At 44.9% G+C, this 6,745-nt stretch overlaps 1 long non-coding RNA gene across 2 annotated transcripts in view; it reads right to left on the bottom strand.

Annotated features, from left to right (window-relative positions):
- The window catches only part of LOC136710385 (uncharacterized), a 37,666-nt gene extending 36,298 nt beyond the window's left edge, over window positions 1–1,368 (bottom strand). For both annotated transcript variants that reach the window (XR_010804622.1, XR_010804623.1), the window contains exon 1: window positions 1,093–1,368. This is a non-coding gene — a long non-coding RNA (uncharacterized lncRNA). The remainder of the gene's footprint in view (window positions 1–1,092) is intronic.
- Window positions 1,369–6,745: the final 5,377 nt, after the last annotated feature.

The following is a 6,745-nucleotide window of genomic DNA, read 5'->3' as shown; positions in this document are numbered from 1 at the left end:
ATCACGGTAATGCATTCACCACAGTAACAGTCATCACAGTAACACACACACACACACACCTCACCACCTGGGCTCTTATACACAAGCGTTTTTGTTGTTGCTGTGGTGGATGATTCGGGAGCTTGCACAAAAGCTGTGGCAGAGCTGAGCAAAACACAACCCGAGAATATATATATATTTAAAGAGGACGCCTGTGACTGTGGCTAAGTGCAGTTCTCTCTGGTTGTTTACATTCCAAAGCCAAGCGACTTTAAGGTGGAGTGGTGTGTGAGGAGAATAACGACCGTTTGTACGAAGCTGAAGTGTAAATTGTCTGTAAGTGTTTATTCACTGTTTGAATTCACACAGAAACTCATGTGTAGCTCGAGCTGTTTAGTTTTGTAGCACTTTCCCTCTGCGTTTACTTTCATGCAGTTAGCGCTCTCCTGAATTTAGAGTCAGTTCCACCTTAAGTAATGTAACTGTAACAGCAGAAATCAGTCAGTGTTACCCCCCTATGGAGCAGGAATAGAGCCTCATTTTGGTTTGTGCTTTTCAACATTTGAGCAGACAGACAGAGAGACAGAGAGAGAGAGAGAGAGAGAGAGAGAGAGAGAAAGAAACAGAGAAAGAGAGAGACAAAGAGACAGACAGAGAGACAGACAGACAGAGAGAGAGAGAGAGAGAGAGAGATAGAGAGAGAGAGGGATAGAAACAGAGAGATAAAGAGAGAGAGAGACAGAGACAGACGGAGAGACAGAGATAGAGACAGAGAGAGACAGAGAGAGAGATAAAGAGAGAGATACAAAGAGAGCTAGAGACAGAGAGCTATAAAGAGAGAGATAAGAGAGAGAGAGAGAGAGAGAGAGAGAGAGAGAGAGAGAGAGAGAGAGAGAGAGAGAGAAAGCCTAGCATACTGGACAGTGACAGTTTGTTTTTTCAGTCATTCACAGACACTGGGGCTTCGTAAACACAGCAAATGAAGAGGAAACATCTTCTGAATTTTCAGGTTTTTTTATGACGATCGTGAACTATGCTTTTAAACTAAAATAAATGAATAAATAAAAAGGCCCCAAACCAGTGACAGACAAATCTAAACATAGTGTTACAGACCTGTTTAACCTTGACCCGTGATCTACACACAGTGCAGAGTCATCCATCCACGGCTTCACTGCTTCAACATCTTCAGATCTCCACATGCCACATTTACTTCCACTGCAGCGGGTTCAGACCGCACTGTACAACTACAGCAGAAATGTGTGGGAACTGTCTCAAAACTCCACAGTCACGCGGAGTCTCACATGTTGTATCTCTTCTGTTCTTTGAGATTTAAAAAGGAGCAGTCAGCCATTTTCTCCACTGACTCTTATTCATGTTCTGAAGCAGCCCTTACACTGACCCCTAGTGGCCTGGAGCTGCCAGAGGGTCTTCACTGCAGTTATTGTAAACACAGGCTGTGGGTGGGTCCCCAGAGCGAAATGATCTTTTCCACCAAAGTGAAATTGGTTTGGTTCTTGTTCACAAACCTGGGCTCTGTGCATTTCTACAAACAAACTGGGTTCATTCTCAGCCAGAACCAAACAGCATCTGTGGGTGAGTCGAGATAAAGAAGCTCCAGAAAGAGCTCAGAGCCTCAAATAAAGCACTACGACACTTTGGAGCTGGACCAGTCATTTACAGAGTACGCACACACATCTGTCGTGACTGTATCTGTTTATCTCTGGCTCTGAATTCAACCACACACTCACACACACTCACTAATCACACATCCCTGCTGCCCACTGGTGGAAAGGGGTGGCAGAGAACCAAGTTTTTAAGAATCCTAAATAGAATCGGTTCAAGAACCAGAGTTCTTTTGTTGAAAATAAAATAAATGAATTCTTCGTCAGATGAGAATTACACATTAGACTCTTTAGGAAGAGTGAGAGTGTTCTAAACACAAACACCTGCCCTGTGTCTAGCCCAGAGAACTGGCTTTATTTAAGTGCTTATATACACTGAGAATGTCTTCATTGTCCAGGCGAATAAGACTCTGTGCTCCTTTAACAGTGGATTAATCGAGAAGCCGCACGGCAGATTGTGGATGAGCCTTAAATCTAAATGAAAATATTCCCCAAATAGATGACCGTGACCTTAGGAGAAGCGAGCTCAACTTTGAACGAGGGCGAGAGACCTGCCAGCGTAATCTATTCACTGATAAATTGAATTGGTTTGGAATAAAGCAGCGCTGGCCTTGATCTGGCGGCTCAAAGGAGCGGAGTTAAGAATGACCGTAATAAGATTTTTTGGGTGGCAAATTGAAGCAACTTCAGTAGAGGCACAACCCATTGTTTGTGAAATGGAGCGTTTCCAGCAGCACGCCACTGAGGAGCTGGGTTTTTTTTTTTTTTCCTGTGAACAGTCGAGCAAACAACAAAGCTGTGCTCAGGACACTGTCCTAATCACCAGCCGTCCACACACAGCCTGGTAAAGAGAGGTGAAACAAGAAGGGCCCAGTAGAGAACACCTTTATTGCCCTCTGCTGACCGAACCTGGAACAGACCATGCAACATCAGAGGAACCCAGACGCAGAAGCCTTCAGAGATGAGTGGAGAACCCTGGAAACAGTGTGGAACCTTCTACAATCACTGTCTATGGATTAAAGAAACAGTGTGTCATATTTTTACTTTATATTTCCAACTTCAAGACAATTGTGATGCTTTATTGACCTTTAAGATGGAGAATAGAGACTCTGTCTTTGCTACTCTAGGCTCAGCACTGCAGAAATTACACTATGTAACTTGAAGGAGGGTAAGAACCAAGGGCGTAGATTTGCTCTTGACATCTACCACACCTCATCTGTTTTTTGTTTCTTGTTTTTTTTTTTGTTCTTGGTAAGCACAAGTGTTAAGCTAAATATAATGAGAACATACCCCCCACACTGTTCTCCACAGTGGAACACTTTCAGCACCTGTTCCTTTAAATGATAATGAGCCGCTCGCTGTTCACCCCGACCCCGAGCGCACAGCAGTGAGGAGCGAGGAGCAGAAGCTCTGGTTTTTAGCCGTTTTCACTCTGTTCTCTTTCTTCTCCGTTTTTACTCAGTGCTCTTATTTCTACGCGCTCATTGTGTCTGTTTCGCTGAGTTTAACCTCGTCTTTGCGCTCTCACATAAACACGGGTCCAGCGCTGTGATTGGACAGACTCTAAAGTCTCTGCACTTGACGTCAGAAGTGGAGCAGAATCAGAGCGACTCGTTTTATCCTGTGTTTCTGACTCAGGCAGCGCACAAAACACTGACTGGGGTCTTGTTTCACAGTGTGTGGGTTGGTGGACTCCAGATTCACACATTAATGTGTGTATTAACTGTTTCAACTTGCAGTTCGGATATAAAACAGATTCACCTTTGAGTTCAGCATCTCTCACCACAAGAGGTCAAGTGTGTTCCACTCTGTTCTTCTCTTTCTGGATCAACTGGATCTGAAATAAAAAGCTGAAGCTCTGAAGTCAGTGGTGCGGCCCAATCACAAAGCAGCACCACCACAACACACACACACACACACACACACTTCAGAGAGTTAAGAGGATTAGGAACTGAATATAAACAGAGGAAATGCTAGACTCGTTTACACACTGATCTTCTTGAGTAGAAGCAAAGGTATGATTTTGAAAGCACTCAAGAAAAACGACCTAAGCTACAACATGAGACAGTGGGACACACAGGACAGAAACGCTGGGACACAGAAGGTAAATAAAAACAGAATGCAATGATGTGCAAATCATTCAAACCCTATTTTTAATTGAAAATAGTATAAAAAAAATTAAAAAAACAATTTGCCCAATTTAAGGCAAACAGCACTTTCCAAAAAACACTGGCGCAGAGCAAAAATAAACTGGTAAAAGTTGTGTAATGCTACAAAACATAAATAAATAAAATACATTAATAATAAATAAGGTTACCTGGCAACAGCTCAGAAACATTATTTGCTTTAAACAGATTGTCTCAGAGAGGCTGAGCCCTTCAGAAGTCGAGGGGGAGGGATTCACTCTGTGAAAGACTGTGGGCAAACAGTGAAATAATTAAAGAATGTTTCGCAACTTAAAACACCAAAGAACCTGTGGATTTCTGTCTCCAAAGTGGATACCATTAAGAGATTCAGAAAATCTAGTGAAACCCTTATATACAAGGGGAAAGGCCTAGTACCGGTAGTTAGCTGGGGTCTTCTAGCCCTCAGACTGCACTGAATTAACCCTCTGGGGTCAAAGAATGCACCGGCGCCTCAACGACCATTCGCCATGTTTCTATTAATATCTCAGCGATAGCACAGCGCAGGAATACAGTTCCAACACTCTGTGAATGTGCAGAAACTGCTCTTTTGATCCCATGTTATCGCCACTGTACTGACACTGTACACCCAGACTTACCAACCAATGAATAAGCTTGAGACACGCCTCCTCTGACTCTGGTGGATTCACTTGTTTTTAAGACTCACCAAAACGATGCATCCACACGAGGAAAGGGATGTTTTCACAAGAAATATAAAGATTTTCTAAAATCGGATTTAAGTTTTTCAGGGTTAGAGACCGATTATCTCTTCATTAAATGCTGTAGGTCACATGGGCCTCTCTTAACGAGAGAGCCGAGATTGTTCTGAATGTTTTGATATAAAACATGTGGGAAATATATTATAATAAAAACACTTTAAAGACGAATTTCAGAAAATTGAGAAAATCACCTTAGACCCCAAAGGGTTAAAAACAAACATGTTTCTGTAGTGGAAATCACTGCGTGGGCTTAGAAACACTTCCCAAAACCAGTGTCTTTGAACAGTTTGCTGCTGCTTCAACAAATGTGAGGTAAAATTCACATGGAAAAAGAAACCATGGGCTTGTTATAAACACACAGTTCGAAAGCCAGCGTCTGTGATGGTGTTGGGAACATTCGTGCACAGGACGTGGGGGACTGTCACATCTGTGAAGGCAACGTTAATGCTGAAGAATATATACAGGGTTTGGAGCAACATGCTGATGTCCAGGCAACGTCTTTTTCAGAGAAGGTAGGGATTTCATCTGTGATATTACTGCCTCATATTACTTACTTTGTCCTGATTCTGGTGCTATACTCAGTACTGTTCCTTCTGAGCGTGCTCCAGGACTTGGCGCTGCTGGAGGCTGTTGGGCTCCGAGAGCTGGGCGACAGGAACCTAGATGAAATCTCAAATATGATGTATTTCCCCATTTCACAGTAACTTTTCTGCTATTGTTTTGCATATTGCCTCGTTTGAATTGGCTGGTCCTCTGTTTTCATTTGGTTGAAAGCTGAAATGCTCCCAAACTTGTGAAGCTGCATTTGGATTTCTGACTAGGTTTACTGCCATTGTTTCCATTTTATAAAAGAAGCCTGACACTCAGCCGTTCAGATGCCAACGTCTGGGAAAATTTACACCCTAACTTTCTTCATTCATTCATTCTTTGTCTGTAACCTTTATTCAGTTCAGGGTCGCGGTGGATCCGGAGCCTACCTGGAATCAGCTGTGAGGAACACACCCTGTAGGGGGTGCCAGTCCTTCATAGGGCGACACACACTTACACATTCACTCACACACTCCACCTACGGACACCTTTGAGTCTCCAATCCACCTACCAACGTGTGTTTTTGGAGCACCACGCAGACACAGGGAGAACACACCACACTCCTCACAGACAGTCACCCGGAGGAAACCCACACAGACACAGAGAGAACACACCACACTCCTCACAGACAGTCACCCGGAGGAAACCCACACAGACACAGGGAGAACACACCACACTCCTCACAGACAGTCACCTGGAGGAAACCCACACAGACACAGAGAGAACACACCACACTCCTCACAGACAGTCACCTGGAGGAAACCCACGCAGACACAGAGAGAACACACCACACTCCTCACAAACAGTCACCCGGAGAAAACCCACGCAGACACAGGGAGAACACACCACACTCCTCACAGACAGTCACCCGGAGAAAACCCACGCAGACACAGAGAGAACACACCAAACTCCTCACAGACAGTCACCCGGAGAAAACCCACACAGACACAGGGAGAACACACCACACTCCTCACAGACAGTCACCCGGAGAAAACCCACACAGACACAGGGAGAACACACCACACTCCTCACAGACAGTCACCCGGAGAAAACCCACACAGACACAGAGAGAACACACCACAATCCTCACAGACAGTCACCCGGAGAAAACCCACACAGACACAGAGAGAACACACCACACTCCTCACAGACAGTCACCCGGAGAAAACCCACACAGACACAGAGAGAACACACCACACTCCTCACAGACAGTCACCCGGAGAAAACCCACACAGACACAGAGAGAACACACCACACTCCTCACAGACAGTCACCCGGAGGAAACCCACGCAGACACAGAGAGAACACACCACACTCCTCACAGACAGTCACCCGGAGGAAACCCACGCAGACACAGAGAGAACACACCACACTCCTCACAGACAGTCACCCGGAGCAGGACTCGAACCCTGGAGCTGTTACAGAGACACCACCTGCTGCGGCACCTTTCCATCAATAACACACATCAGTAGTGCTGTATTACAATATTGCGACAGCCCTAAAGGGTGGCCTTGTTCATTTCAGTGAGACAAGGCCAGTCCACACTCTGCATGAATTACAGCAGCTTGGCTCCTTACGAAGAGAGTCCAGACCTTTCACCTCCTGAACACAACTGGCTCTTTACGAAATGAGAAACATTACAACAGAGCCCCCG

Source organism: Hoplias malabaricus, chromosome 12, assembly GCF_029633855.1.
Source record: "Hoplias malabaricus isolate fHopMal1 chromosome 12, fHopMal1.hap1, whole genome shotgun sequence".
Taxonomy (NCBI): Eukaryota; Metazoa; Chordata; class Actinopteri; order Characiformes; family Erythrinidae; genus Hoplias; species Hoplias malabaricus.
This window is presented reverse-complemented; position numbering and strand designations above follow the sequence as displayed.